Genomic DNA, 16,312 nt, shown 5'->3' with positions numbered 1-16,312 from the left:
AAGCAGACTTCAGCACCACCTTGCCCGTTTCCTCTTGGGCACCACAGGAAGTGGAGCTTCCCTTCCCATTCCCTTCCCACTCCTTCCAGGCTCTCGAACAAGATTCTCCCCCCCCCCCAGTCGATTTATCTCAATGTCATTTTCTTTGAGTTGTGAACTGGAACAAATGTGGAGCAGCTGCTTGGCTTCTAAGTGCCCTTTAGGGACCCCCTCAGCAGACACTTTGCAGAATATAATGATGACATTCTAACGAGCATTAATGCGCATGTTGTCATTTTTTTCTATATTTACACTTCCCGCAGGAGGCATCGTTCTGAAAGGGGAAGAGCGAGCGAGCGAGCGAGAGAAAGTTTTCCGGCATCGACTTTAGCGTCTGGGGTTGACTGGGCAGCGAGCATCTCCGCTGGGAAGCCACAGCAACAGCGAGAGGTTTTTATTTTTACACTGCTGGTGTTCACGGGGTCCACTTGGGACTCCGTTCTAAATCAAATCTAAATCATTTGCTCTTGATACGAGGCGCCCACCGCATTGGTATTCTGCGGAGGCAGCCAGGTGAGCGGGTTGCAGCACAAACAAGCAGGAGTTTTGTGGCACCTGAAAGACTAACCAATCTATTTGGGCTGAGCTTTCGTGGATTACAGTCCACTTCATACATACGGAATTCATGTCACTTCAGTGTGAAAGGGGTGAATTAAAACGTCTCCAGGGACTGGATTCTGCTCCGCCTGTGGAGTCGGGCCCGCCGTTTCCTGCTCCATCACATTATTACTGTAACAGTATCATCTTAGGCTTGCTATCGCCAATTACTGCTGCAATGATTGGGCCTGCGCTTCTCTTACATGCAGTTAAGCTGTACACAGAATTGTCACAAGTGATGCCTCTTGCAGTTCACAGCCATTTGACCTCCCTGGTTAAGATTCTTCCCCTCTTTCTCTCTCTCCACACAGACACACCAGCCAACTAACAATAACTGACGAAGCTGGTGGAATTCCACAAAAGCTACAACACCCCTTTGTGTTTTTGTTGCCACAGACTGACACAGCTTCCCTCTGGAAGACATCTCCTCCATGAGTTTTCCTAAACCTTTGCAGACAAGGTTTTGCACTACGACCTTGGCTGCATCCCCACAAAGAATGGGAAGTTGGCTTCCTTTTTCTCCACTGAGTTGGGCTACCGTCATCCTCGGAAGAGCAAACATGCAGCCCAGTCCTATGCACAGCTACTCAGAAGTAAGTCCCATTAGAGTCAATGGGGCTTACTCCCAGGAAAGTGTGGATAGGATTAGGCTGATGGGCAATACCCATATCACTTTACCATGGGAGCCATTGAGTTTATGGTTGGGACTTGGTCAGCAATTCAGGCAGTGATAACCAACAAGGGGGGGAGGACAGCTCCTTTTAGTGCAGATGAACGGGCCTTTCTCCCGGCTCTGTGTGCCCATAGTCCCTGGCAGATCAACGGAATGGTACAACATGCAGCTGCTCTCAATGGTCATTGTGTCTGGGTATGGCATCTGGCCCCACAAACCCTGGTGCATCTATGGTAGCCCACAGGCCACTATGAGATTCAGAAAGCTATTCCTGGCTTCCACATGTGGCAGGGTGAATCAGGCAGTTCCCCCGTGAACATTCCCCACACAAGACGCCCTCTACCATGAAAAAAGCAACCAAAAGCAAACACACAACACAAAAGGAATAGTTGCTCAGGATTTCTACATTATGCCACTGAAATGGATAAGGTCGTTGCTTTGTCCTCTGTGTACTGATTTTATCAGGGGGAAGATTGTATCAAATAAATAATGCATCAAAAGGCATCTCTTTCCTCCCCCCCACTCCCTGCTACATTATCCCAATCGGGAGCGAGAACCCAGACGCTACGATAAACAGCAATAAATGGCCATGTGTGTGTCTGTGGAAATTTTGCTGGCAAATTTCCGAACCAGATTAAAAGTAAATTAGATTTCTTCTGCGGAGTTATTTTCGGGAAGGGGCTGTTGTCAGTGTTCCTAAGCAAGATTGCAGCTTCACCAAGATGGGAGGCGAGAGGGAGACAGAAAAGGTAAGACGGGGTAGGAAGAGCAGAGGAAGAAGTGCCTAATCAAGAAAAGCCTCAAACCTGTTTAAAATACAATGTACACTATGCAATTTATTTCTAACGGGCCTCGCCCACTCAGACAAAAATTGTTTTCAAGGCTTGGGCAATTGCAGGAGACAAGTTGTAAGACGGAACAAATGGAATCAAATTGGGTATTAATAACAATGAAAAGAAATAAAATGTATTTTTTTATTACTTTGTCAAGTAAGCTGGCATTCCACTCCCACCCACCCAAAATTCCCCCCCCCCCCAGAAAAGAATAGCTGCAGGGGCTGAAGGTGTTGCAGGTACCTGTTTCAGGTACCTGTGGCTGCCAGGGAGTTTTTCTGAGAGACGCATGGAAGGTGAGGTGGTTCCCCTTCTCCAGTCAGCAAACATTCAGACTGAGAAGGAAAGACTGGTGGGAGTCTGAGGTTGTTTATTCAGGGCAAGCCACATCACCACGACACACGGATCCAACTGCCAGCTTGGTTTTTGGCAACAGTACCGTAAACACTAGAGGCAGCGTTTAATCTGTTGGCTTCTTTGAGTGGGGTTTCTCCGAAAACCACTGCTGGGTCAGACATCTTGAGACAGCTTCTGGGGTTTCCCATGAAGGTCTGGGACTTCAGAAACCAAAGTTTTCTGGCCCAACCATTCACACAGACTCCTGCTGCTCGAATATCTTACATGGCCTTTCTCACCCTGAAGCCTTCTGTGTTTGCCTATTAAACAGGCAGAGCTCACTGTATCTGTGGAGGCAAAACAGGTACATAACTTCCACCTTCCTAACTTCGTGATGTTTCTGCCTACCCTGTCCTCCTCTTCCTCTTTCCTGTTATCATCCCTTGATGGCTTGAAGGTGGACAGATGCTGGCCAAGGCAGAGCAGGGGGTCTCTATTCTGCTTGACCATCTACTGACCCCCCAGTTCCCCTTTTCTCTCCAAATGTTCAAACTCTGAATTTAGCTGTTCTTTGTAAGAAAGGCATTTCTGCCCCTTTCCAGCTCTACAGTGTCACGGTAAAGGGCATGCTGTGCTCATATAGGCATGTTTGTTCCTCTGTATGTACACAAACACATACATTTAATGCATTCTACATTGCAATAGATTTCAGTAGTGAAGCCAAAGTGCATTTTTCTTTTTAAAGGCAAAGACAATGGATCTACTTCCAGTCAAGGTTGAGACTGCTTCCTTTTAGGGCCCAGGGGCACCGTAGCCATAGGATCTGAGTAAACTTTGCCAAGAGAGGAGCACATACACAAACCCCAACTGCCCATCTCCCCCACCCCAACTTTCCAGGGGGACCATCTGCCCCATCCGTCCCCCTTCTTCTGGTACTTGATGCCCTTTCCTGTCCATGTGTATGGACGGCCAAATTTCCAGGGGCTGAACAGCTGCCAGGTTGATCTGAACAGTGCTAGGAGCCCCATGTGGCCTGACTCCTATAATTGGGGTCAATCATAAAAGGCACTCCAAGCCCGGCACGCTGGAAAGGGAGCCCTGGTGGACGTGAAGCGGCTGCAGACGGGGCTTTGGGAATCACTGCGAAAGCCTCTGGGCTGCCCTCTCCTGCCCTTGTCCTCCCTCTTGTCTTCACTCTCTCCCACCGCCTGTTTCCTGTTCACGTATCTCCTTGTCACTCATGGTTTCTCTGCAGTTGCAGTACAGGCCATTGTGTGTGTGTGTGTGTGTGTGTGTGTGTGTGTTTCCATCTTGAACATCTGATTGCCCCCTTCTAGTCCTGCAACTGAGCAGAGGCTTTGTTGCAGATCACAGGAACTGGAAGAACATTATCCTTGTGGCCTTGATGTTCTTTGCCATGCCAGCCTGCTTTGCTTCTGTCCTAAATTCTACTCAGTGGCATAGCTAGAGGGAGTGCAAAGCACTAAGTTTTGCAGGTAACCCCTCCCCTCCAAGCCATTCTGGGTGGTGGGAGCAAAACAGAGGCATATACAGGGAATGACTCTGAACGGGAAGGGACGGGTCGCTTGCATCCTGTGCTGAGGCTCCCTGCAAAACTTAGTGCTTTGCACCCCCTCTAGCTATCCCACTGATTCTACTTAACCAAATTTCTCCCCAGATCTTCACCATCTGAAATACAAGGGTTTCACTCTGAACAAAAATCTGGTGCCTTCAAAATTCTCTGCCATTCCGTTTTTCCCTCTTCTAATTTCTGAATTCTGTCCAGGACACTGTGAATGCACAGGAAACAGGTCTCAGGCTGTTTCCTGCACAATCAACTTCTCCTTTTCCCTGGCACAGTGTTTCTCAAGCTGTGGATTGGGACCCACTAGGTGGATTGCGAGTCAATTTCAGGTGGGTCCTCATTCATTTCAATATTTAATTTTTAATATATTAGACCTAATGCTATCATGGCATGTACTGCATTGGGGAAAAGATACAGATCTGTGCTTTTAACAGGCTACTCTGTATATGCTTTTAACAATGATAGTCAATGGGACTTACTCCTGGGAAAGTGTGGGTAGGATAGCAGCCTAGGATTATTAAAAATTTTCCTGCTTGATGATGTCACTTCTGGTCATGACATCACTTCTGGTGGGTCCTGACAGATTCTCAAATGGGTCCGGATGCTAAAAGTGTGAGAACCACTGCCCTGGCATGCTCCTTATGAATGAACTCATAAGCCCAATAAGCCCCAGTCAGGAGGCTGTTTTCCCCGAGGCAGAGGGTGCCATTGGTGTCTGTTGCAATGAATAAACAAACACCTCAATCATTCCCAGCCTGTTCAGCTCACCTCAGCAGTTCATGGCAAAGGAGCCTTTTCATTGAGATAAATATAGTGTAGGAGGATCATTAGAGTGAGCGATTCCCAGCTCTTCAAGGTCTGGCTGCGTTGGCTGACATCCCTGCAATCCAACTCAGGAGCAGCAAACACAGTTTCAAAGTTTGTATGCCGCACCGACGCACAGAGTCCTTTGGTGGGGGAATACGTTTGCTCAGCACAGCTGATATTTAGGAAGTCAGGGAGATCTTTTCCTGCTCTGAATGAACCTGCGTCTCCAGACTCTAAGATCATCATCAGGTGAGGCCTTGCTCTGGTTCCCTTGGCCTGACTCCAGAGTAGGCTTGTTTATGCTGGGGTCTTCCTTGGTGGAATTCTCTTTCCAAAAATAAATTATCTTTCCAACCAACTCCAGTCAACAGTTTGACTGGAGACCTCAGAAACCCTTCTGAATTGTGCATTATATTTGTTCCTGGCCCACTTGCAGATGGGTTTAGGGGTGAGTTACTGGTAGGTTTTGTACTTGACATGTAGGATTGTGGGTGAGCCTGTATATAAAATTCCATTCTGATGTCTTGGTGTGCAATGGAGTTATCATATTACAAACCAACAGCACGCCAAATGGTCAAGTTGAATGAACATAAGAACATAATAAGAACATAAGAACAGCCTCACTGGATCAGGCTATAGGCCCATCTAGTCCAGCTTCCTGTATCTCACAGCGGCCCACCAAATGCCCCAGGGAGCACACCAGATAACAAGAGACCTCATCCTGGTGCCCTCCCTTGCATGTGGCATTTTGACATAACCCATTTCTAAAATCAGGAGGTTGCACATACACATCATGGCTTGTAACCCGTAATGGATTTTTCCTACAGAAACTTGTCCAATCCCCTTTTAAAGGCGTCCAGGCCAGACGCCAGCACCACATCCTGTGGCAAGGAGTTCCACAGACCAACCACACAATGAGTAAAGAAATATTCACTCTCCGCTTCCTGGCCTCCAACCAGTTCTCAATCCATGAGAGGACCTGACTGTGGAGTTTTTTTCAGTAGCCTTTGGTGAGGGACCGTGTCGAACACCTCATTTCATTCAGCCTCATTTCATTTCATGTTAGCAGATAGAAAAACTCAACACTTCAATCAGGTTCAAGACCCCCTCCCCCGACCCACCAGTCTCCTGAATATCAACCCACTTCAACACTGTGGTCCACAAGCAGAGAGACTATAATCCCTGAAAGGTAAGTCTCCAGGCTGGGTGCATTCCTGACGGATTGGGTCTGGCTTCATTTGCTTGCTACACAACATCAGCAAGCCTTTCCCTGCGATGTGTCACTTTTTTCTCCTGTGAAAATAGCATGGAGGGGCGGGGAGGGGAAAGATATTCACAGCTTTGCTCTGACTTGTGAGCTTTTGCCCTCAGCTGTTTTCGTACTTTCCTAAATCCAAGGAGTTAGCTTTGGGGCTGTCACAGCTGTTGAGCTGGCTGACAAATCTATTTTGAAGGTGAGACGCCGAAGTTGTACAAATAAGGTTCTCCTTGAAGGTGGATTTTTACAAACATGTAAAGTTGGAGGGAAGCCCTCGCTCTCCAGATGGAAACAATTCCATAACTGTCTCTGTGAGCGTGTGGTTGTGTAGACCAGGGCATCACTCTGGCGCAGAATGGAGCACGCGTCATACATGCTTCTACCTGGATGAAAGTCATGGAATCGCACCTGCAAAATCACATTTCAACTTCACAACACCAGAGCTAAACTTTGTGTCAAACATTTCTAGAGGTTGAGAAGTTCTATGTTTTGATTTCCACATTTGGGGCTGTTACTTCCATGTTAGTGCCTTGGAGTTTGGCTGCACAGTCCAAGTATAGGCCAGACAAACTGACAGCCCAATCCTAGCCAACTTTCCAGCACCAGTGCAACCGCAATGCAGTCCCAGGGTAAGGGAACAAATGTTCCCATACCTTAAGGAGGACTCTGTGACTGCATCTCCAACACAGGAGGTAGTGTATACCGCATAGACACAGCAGCACTGGCACTGGAAAATTGGATAGGATTGGGCCCTGACACTCTTACTCACACAGATGAACTCAGCATGTTAGAAAAGATTATTTATGGAGAATCCTCTGACACTTCATGACTTTCAATTGATAACATGTAGTAGTAGTAGTATTGGCAACCTTCAGTCTCGAAAGACTATGGTATCGCGCTCTGAAAGGTGGTTCTGGCACAGCGTCTAGTGTGGCTGAAAAGGCCAATCCGGGAGTGACAATCCCTTCCACACCGGGAGCAAGTGTAATCTGTCCCTGGCCTGTCTCCCTGGCTATGGGCCTTCCTTCTTTGCCTCTTTGCCTCAGACTGTTGGCCAAGTGTCTCTTCAAACTGGGAAAGGCCATGCTGCACAGCCTGCCTCCAAGCGGGCCGCTCAGAGGCCAAGGTTTCCCACCTGTTGAGGTCCACTCCTAAGGCCTTCAGATCCCTCTTGCAGATGTCCTTGTATTGCAGCTGTGGTCTACCTGTAGGGCGCTTTCCTTGCACGAGTTCTCCATAGAGGAGATCCTTTGGGATCCGGCCATCATCCATTCTCACGACATGACCAAGCCAACGCAGGCGTCTCTGTTTCAGCAGTGAATACATGCTAGGGATTCCAGCTCGTTCCAGGATTGTGTTGTTTGGAACTTTGTCCTGCCAGGTGATGCGGAGGATGCGTCGGAGGCAGCGCATGTGGAAAGCGTTCAGTTTCCTCTCCTGTTGTGAGCGTCGCTCACATAACATGTAGGTAGTATGCAAATTACAGTAAGTCAACCATCCTCACCCTCAAACTGTACGCAAGCGGATCGATGCTCACAAGTCCTTCTAGAATAATCAGGGGCTGCCACATTTATTTCAGCTCTTGTAGACTCTCCCATGCGCTCAGCGGGATTGTGGTCAGGGGTGACACGCACATCTCAGTAGATTCAGTGGGGTGATCTTGTGAGCCCCTCCCTATATTTTGGAACTGGACATCCACTTTTTATTACCAAATAAAGAATTTTTTTTTTTACATTCAATATTTCCATCACAATTAAAAAACCAAAATCACACACAGCCGATACTCACATGCTTCAAATAACTAAACATTATAACTGATGTTGTTTCATTAAACATTTCAGCAATTCATCCTATTATTAAACCATACAATTCTTTTAAGTTATTCAAATGTGAGTAATTTAGAAATAATTTTTTTTCTTTTGATTACACTAACTTATTCAAAATCTAGCGAGACGTTCCTTCTGGTCCATGTGCGTGAGAAGGTCTTTATCAGGGTATCCAAATAATTTCTCAATCAGTTATTTCCAAAATAATTTAGTCCTAACGAAGTGCACAATCCTAGGCCCACTACTTGAAAGTCCGCCCCATTAAACAGTGTGGAATTTACTTCTGATTAAACATGCATAGGATTGTGCTGTTTAGCACCATTGATGTTAATGGGGCTGAAGTTAGTCACACAATTGACTTGTCCCATTGACTTCAGCAGTGCTTAATCGTGGCTGTATTTACTGTGTTTGGATTCAGCCCAAAAGATTTCCATATCTGTAATTCTATTTCAGAAAGAAAGAAAGAAAGAAAGAAAGAAAGAAAGAAAGAATTGCTGGATTTAATGGAAACACTCTCCCAATTAACATTTTAAAATTACAGTGGATCCTTTTTACCCATGGATTAAAAAAAAAAAAAAAAAAAGGATTTGACTCCAAACTCACTGCTAGAGGACCCACAGAGGACCTTCCAGGTGCAACCAGAAGCTCCTTCCAGTCACACCTAGGAGGACTTTCCTTCCAGTCACACTCAGGTCTTTCTGAGACCTGGGGAGGCAGCATGCAGACTCTCTGGGCCTCAGAACACCTTCAGATGCAATTGGAAGACACAACAAGTCATGTCCAGAGATCTGCAGGTGAGGTGAGGGCCACAACCCATGGACTTGGTTATCTGTAGGTTTCAGCATCTATGGTGGTTCCAGGAATGGAAGCACTGCAGATGCCAAGGGCCAACCTGTATACTTCCATAAAACTTTCAGCAACTATTTGCCAGGTATGTTACTGTTCCCTGAAGGAGAGAACCAGCCAGCCAGATTCAGTACACTTTGCAGGCTCAAACACTCTCCTGAGTAAGTAATGCGTGGATGCCAGCCCTAAAGAATGCTACACAGAGAGTAAGGAACCAGCTGAGGATAGCAGCTGACAACCATGTTCCTAACTCAGTGGGCAATCAGTTGCAACCTATATAAGAGCAGGTGAGCGCTGCGTTCTGGGGCCTGAGGAAATTACTGTAGTCTTTGAGGAAGCCATCAAAGTTGTGGCTGAAATGTGAGGTTTTAGTGTCTCATGCAATAAAACATGCAGTTCCTGCCTTTTATTGGTTTTAGTTTTTACTTATTTTAGCCTTCAGTTTTAGTTTCTGGCTTTAGTTTCCAATTTTAGTTCTCAATTTCTACTTTTATCATTTTTTAACTTTACCAGAGTTTTTAATTTAGTTTAGTTCTTAGCTTTGAGTGCAAGTTTTTAGTTTTAGACTGTGGCTCTCATCCTGAAAAAAAAATCTTTTATAGTTCTTGTAGGTTTGGTTTATTCCACAAGATCTCCAAAGAGTTTTGGATACAGTGGAAGAACTACTTAGCCATGAGTGGGGCTGCAGACCTGGGGGTTTAGGGCCTGTGTCAATCTTGTGGCAACTCTTCAAGCTCATGTAGTTCTCCCCCACCGGTCCTCTCTCTCCCTCCCTCCCTCCTTCCTGATTTTAATTATTATGTCTCCAAGTGGCTCCATTAAGGATGTCCCACTGCTAATCATAAGTGAAAATATATCTCACCTTGTTTGTGAACAATAAATGGTTTATGGGGCCTGTGTTAATCAGAGCTCTGCACCTTTCATCTGAAGTGTTCTCCCCAGCTCCAGTGGGGACTCATTCACATTGCTTGTTGGCTGCAATAATACCTTTTCAATATGCTAAACAAGCAAGCAAATGAATCTGCTGCTCAGTTATGAGTTTTCAAAACGGGCCTTTCCTTGCTGGCTGAAGGTCATTCCATCAGCAGATTTATGAGCAACTCTCAGGCCCCAGTGATCATCGGGGGTCAGCGCAACTGCTGTCTTGGCAATCAAGGAGCAGTGGCAGCAAAGGCAACACTTGCTAAGCGGAGAAGCGAAAAGGCCAGGAATCCACTATAGAGAGGAAACTGGCAGTTACTCTTCTCCCCAAGATGATGCAATGATCTGGCATCTTCCAGAGGGGCATTCCTGGAAAATAAGATGGCCCCCAGGAAGAGTGCCACTTGCAATTGGTGAGCTTTAGCCCTCCAGCCCTGAAAATCCATCTCAGCTTGTTCACCACCTCCCAGTGGTCTCTCAGCCCAGAGCCCAATCCTGCCATCAGATTGGGACACAGCCCTCCCTCTTTGCTCTCTACTACATGAGAGATCAGGAAGGGGAGTCTTGCCAAAGGCAGCTGCCCCCAAACCCCACGCAAGTGCTAAGGAGTCTTGGACTCAGTGACATATTAAGAGGGTGGCCTTGGCTCTGTACCAGGCTGCGGTGGAGGGGGGGCCGAGAGGCCACCCCAAGATAGTGGCAGTGGCGGGGGTGACCCTAGGTGCAGCCCGGATTTGGCTAGAGCTGGCTGCAGCTGCTCACAAGAGAAGCATATTTATTGGTATTATATACATAGTTACAAAGTTATATATAAATATACAAAGTCTTATATATATATATATATGTTCACTGTCTGCACTTCTTCTCTGGTCATTATTATTCTTGTCATGACTATTACTGAACATCATTTTGTCATGGGAGAGGTGCCAAAAATGTATGGGCCATGGGTACCAAATGACCTTGGCACGCTGCTGCTTGGGCTAGCCCTGCAAGTGGGGTTTTCTTTGGCATGAAGTGCCTCCTCTCCCCCACCCCCCGATGTTTCTTCCACTAATCCCTCTCCCAAGACCCACCCGGATCTTGTCCTGTGAGAACGAATCCGTTTGCCGCTTCAAGGTGACGGGACTGTCTCTGCCAATCGCCTCACCCATCCTTCTTCCGCCTCTTCCTGCAAACCCGCTTCCCAGTGATCTATGAGGTGTTTGGAAAAGGAGCAAGTGCTGCTTATGGATTATATACATGTCTTGTCTCCTCCACTTTATAATGTCATTCTTTAATATGCACAGCAGTGGCATTTTTGCGGCTTCAGGTCTCTTCCCTCTTCCTTCCCCAACAGCCAGGAGTGCATGGAGAGGTATTTTGTCTCTCTTCCCAGGGCTGACGGAGGGCACCCCACTGCCTCATGTTTCCCTCAGAAGCACCCACTGGGTTGGCACCCAATGAAGGCCATTCTGGGGGTGGAGAAGGTTGCTCAGGTTTGGCAAATTCTTCTCATAGAATCATAGAGTTGGAAGGAGCCTCATAGGTCATCTAGTCCAACCCCTGCCTTAGGCAGGAAATCCTCTTAGAGCATCTCCAACAGGTGCTTGTCGAGCCTCTGCTTGAATATCTCTAGTGATGGAGAGTCCACCACCTCTCTTGGCAATCTGTTCCACTGCCGAACCAGGGGACATTCACTAAAATTGAGTGTTGGGCGGGTTAGGACAGACAAAAGGAAATATTTCTTTACTCAGCATGTGGTCGGTCTGTGGAACTCCTTGCCACAGGATGTGGTGCTGGCGTCTGGCCTGGACGCCTTTAAAAGGGGATTGGACAAGTTTCTGGAGGAAAAATCCATTACGGGGTACAAGCCATGATGTGTATGCGCAACCTCCTGATTTTAGAAATGGGTTATGTCAAAATTCCAGATGCAAGGGAGGGCACCAGGATGCAGGTCTCTTGTTATCTGGTGTGCTCCCTGGGGCATTTGGTGGGCCGCTGTGAGATACAGGAAGCTGGACTAGATGGGCCTATGGCCTGATCCAGCGGGGCTGTTCTTATGTTCTTAACTACAATTCCCAGAATGCCTTGTAGGACTCTTGTTATCTGGTGTGCTCCCTGGGGCATTTTGTGGGCCACTGTGAGATACAGGAAGCTGGACTAGATGGGCCTATGGCCTGATCCAGCGGGGCTGTTCTTATGTTCATATGTTCATATGTTCACATCTTAAGGCATCAGAGCATCTTTGGGATCAACATAGTTATGGAGAGGCAGCATATTTATCATTGATGACAATATTTATGTACAGTACTACCTTTCATAAAGACTCACAGACTTGAGTTATGTAGAATCGAAGCAATTTACACAGGCCGTCTGACCATTTTTTTACATGTTTTCATCCTGTGAGAGAAACTCATGGGACTCTTCATTTCTCCAGCTACTTCCCTTCATGGTGCAGTTGTTGTCCTGGTCTTGCACTTTCCAAACTTCCACAGGCAACTGCAAAACATGCCTCAGGCTGGCTCTCAAGAGGTCATCCATTTCTTGCCAGTCCACATTCCTCCATCTCTAGCCAGCAGCTTCCAGTCTCCCATCTAAGGTGAGAACCAAGCTGATCCTGCTTAGTTTTTTCCAGCAAGGTGACAGCTCCACCTCCAGACCAGACCAGACCTCCTGCTCATATAGATATTAAATCCTAGAGGAGGTCTTGTCCTGCGTATCTAGGCAGAGGGAGATTACTGAGCAAGGCTTCTGCGGAGGACCTGAGCAGCTGGACCAAGTTGTGGTGGTGCGTTCTTGGGGATGGTCCTTCAAGAACCCCGTAATGAGAGAGATGGCCAGAATGTTGAGCTGGGTTTGGATACAAACCAAGTTGGTCCAAGCTGCGGCCGAGCAACGAGATCTGAAGAAGAAGTGCTTTTCTCTTGCTGCTGCAGTGGGTCTGAACCAGCTGGAGCTTCCCAAGACACTCCCTTGGTGCTGTGTTTGAAACTTCCAGTGCCTGGCAGGTTCTACCAGTGAGCAAAGCTTATTTCACTCCCACTGCAGAGACCAGGCTGAGCTGGATGGACACCAGCCAGCAACAGGGAGAGACTGCAAAAAAAAAAAGTTCAAAGATGCAGATCTTTCTTGGATAAAGGCTTGGTGTACCAGCTGGTTCCTCCATGCTGAAGAAGGGGGTGGGGGCTGCTTGCCTGATTCTTGATAATGGGTCCAGCCCTGGTCTCTGGTCAGCATCCACAGGGACCTTGCCCTTGACAGCAAATGCCTTTACCCACTTCTTGTCTTCTTTCTCCAGATGCGTCAAATCAATTAATGTGTTGAGCCTCTGTTAGCCACCCTCCGTGCAGATCTCTTCTTTTTCCCTCTCACACCAATGCTGGAGTTCACCAGCACCTGCCTCCTCTGGACATAATGCCTGCAACATCATGGTGGAGAGGGGGCCTTCTCGATCACACAACATAACATTTTGCAAAACACAATGAATACAAAAGCTCAGCCTTGGTGGGGACTGCTCTGGGACTGCTCTGGACATAACATGATGAGCTACTTACTGCCTCTCAGGCAACACTTGCAGAATGCGATGCTCTAGACCAGGGGTGCCCAAACCCCGGCCCTGGGGCCACTTGCAGCCCTCGAAGACTCTCAATCTGGCCCTCAGGGAGCTCCCAGTCTCCAATGAGTCTCTGGGCCTCCCAAAACTTGTTGGAGCCCGTGCTGGCCTGATGCAGCTGCTCTCAGCATGATGGCCAACTCTTCGACCTCTTGCGTGAGCTGTGGGATGAGGGCTTCTTCCACTGCTTGCTGTTTCACATCTGTGATGCAGCAGTGGCAGCAAAGGAAAGGCTGGCCTTGCTTTGTGCAAGGCCTTTTATAGGCCTTGAGCTATTGCAAGACCTTCATGCATTCATATAAGTCCCATCTCTAATAAATTCATTTATGTAAATTTATTCAAATTTGAAATGTAGATTAATTCTTTCTTTTTTTTCCAGGCTCCCGACACAGTGTCAGAGAGATGATGTGGCCCTCCTGCCAAAACGTTCGGACACCCCTGCTTTAGGCAAGCGTTTCTCAAATTGTGGGTTGAGACCCACTTGGTGGGTGAGGCCCCAAGTTCTTGTGGGTCCCGCAGAGCCCCCAGCAAAAAACACAGGTGATGGAAAGATCAGATAACTAATTGTCTCAAGCCCTGAGGCTATTCAAAAATCAGAGCAGGTGACACCTGGCTGAACTGGGAAGAAGAGGCTGTGGGGGCATCATGACCCAGCTAAGTTTGGGAACCCCTGACTTTTAGGGCCTCACCAAGTCTAAATCTGGCACAGATTGAGGTTATTTTGTGGTTGCTGCCATTAAAAAACTGAGCATCAACAGCCCTAACTGGTGTACCACAAATCAACTGTCGATCCCACCTTACCTTCTTCCCACTGCTGTTTTAATGGCAAATGTTGCATTGCCAGTTGAGACGCAGCCTGGGCTGAAGAAGGCCTTTCCAGCTCCTATAATGGACCGCAAGGCTCGGAGGAGAGGAGCTCGGCACAGCCTGCTGTCAAAGAACTGAGAAGATGTTTTGCCTCCGAGCGCTTTTCAGCACCACGGCCAGCGCCGTCCTCTCGGCCCGCCGCAGGCAAGGGGGGGGAAGTCAACTGGTTTTTGGAGGGAAAAGAGAACATCCCGAGTACGGCGAGCACATTAGAGTTTCCTTGCATGTCCTTTTGTCGGTGAGGGCACAGCCCAGGTAGCCGGGTCAGCTCATTTAACCAGCTTCTCCTTGTTCTCGGTCTAATTCAACAAACTCCATAGCAACGCACGAACCACTCTGCTTACCTGACCTTGCCCGACCTCCCCGTTAACATCTTTTTCCTACTAAGTTGCTTCTAAAACAAGCCTGCAATGCCGCGAGAGCTCTTTGGACTTGGAATTGATGCCGGAGTCTGATGAAACACCAGCCTTTGGCAAGGCTGCGGGGGGGGGGGGGGCACCAGGTGCCTTCATGCCTGCAATCCCTGAAACACCATTATTGTGTGTCCAAAATGTTCCTGTGTGCAGGGGAAGTTTCTGACTGTGAATTCCACACAATTGATTGTTTATTATTGCTACTAATTTGGGGATAAAATGGATACATATAACAAGCAAAAAATTATTAAAACAAGATGAATAAAATTACATTATGTGATATATATATATATATATCACATAATGGGTAGATAACCGGGTAGATAGGACTCGTCAGCCTGGGAAGGCAGCTCATCAGAGAGAAGGAAAACTCTGACCCCAAACCTCCACTGCCTTGTGGCTACATCCAGTTGTGGAAAAGGCTTCAGGAGTCAACCTCGAGGCAAAACCCGGAGCCAGAGCCCCTGAGGCAGTTCATGGCTGAACACAGTCACGTTCTGGCAACTCCTGCGACGCCGCTGGAACCAACCGTATTGGCCTCTGCCTTTCCATTGGACCATTTCAGCGACGTGGAGAGGGGGGATTTGCTGCATGGGTAACAGCCTATCCTCCATACCTACTTTACCCAGGCTTCGCGCACTGGAGAGGACACTCTGTTCCAGAACCACCATTCAGAGCGCGATACCAGAATCTTCCGAGACTGAAGGATGCCAGCAACATATAGATATATAGATATATAGATAGATATTGATATAGATATATATTAATAGATATTATATAGATAGATATGACTAGACCTATAACTGAATATTTAGATAATTTATCCATTTGACAGCAGTGTAACGGAGTGTAATGTAGACTAACCTCTTTGTGGTGCAACATGACTTGTCACGGCCAAATAGTCTACGCACATTGGCTGCTGGACCTACAAGGGCATCCCAGCAAGAAGCAGCAGCATGAACATTGGGTACCTGCTGTGCAAGTACTCCCAGTGCCCCAAGCCCTGTTCTCTGGCTTACACCTGAAAAGTTAATACAAGACCAACCTTTGGGGGGAAGGGAGGGAAAACAAATGAACTGGGCAGATTGGAGTTGTGGATGTCAAACAGCTTTGTGGAAGAACTTCTTTCTTTGTCCATCCCAGGCAGAATGGCTGGTCACTCCTTTAGCCCAAGAGGGGCCAGATGGTAATCAGTAAAGGGGGGGGGTTATGGAAAGGTAACTTATTGTTGGGAGTTGTGTGGTCATCACTAGGGCCAATGTCTGCACCTCATTGATTTTATGCATTTATTTTTACAGGTGTTCCTTTCCTCAACCACCAGGGCCCTCTCTGTAAATGAATGAGCATTGTCACAGCTGCACAATCTTACATACGTTTCTATTAAACCAATGTCACCTGCTCTGGGAATTGGGGACTAGTCTGGTGAAGACTTTATAACTGAAGGGATATACATCTAAGGATTTAAGGCTGCCTATTGAAATCATTTGAGAGAGAGAGAGAGAGAGAGAGAGAGAGAGAGAGGCAAGCCTTCTTTTCTTGATTGGGCATGGGTCACCCAAAGACTGGGAAGCACTGGAGAAGATCACAGCTCAATCCTATGCATTTTTACCCAGAAGGTAGTCCTACTGTGGATGAGTGTAAGTGCAGAGGATTGCAGGCTTGGCATTCTGTGTTTTGCTTCTTTTCCTAAGTAGGTCAACGGGGGGGGGGGGGGGTCAG

The sequence above is a fragment of the Tiliqua scincoides genome, chromosome 11 (assembly GCF_035046505.1).
Source record: "Tiliqua scincoides isolate rTilSci1 chromosome 11, rTilSci1.hap2, whole genome shotgun sequence".
Classification (NCBI taxonomy): Eukaryota; Metazoa; Chordata; class Lepidosauria; order Squamata; family Scincidae; genus Tiliqua; species Tiliqua scincoides.
Note: the sequence above shows the minus strand (reverse complement) of the source record.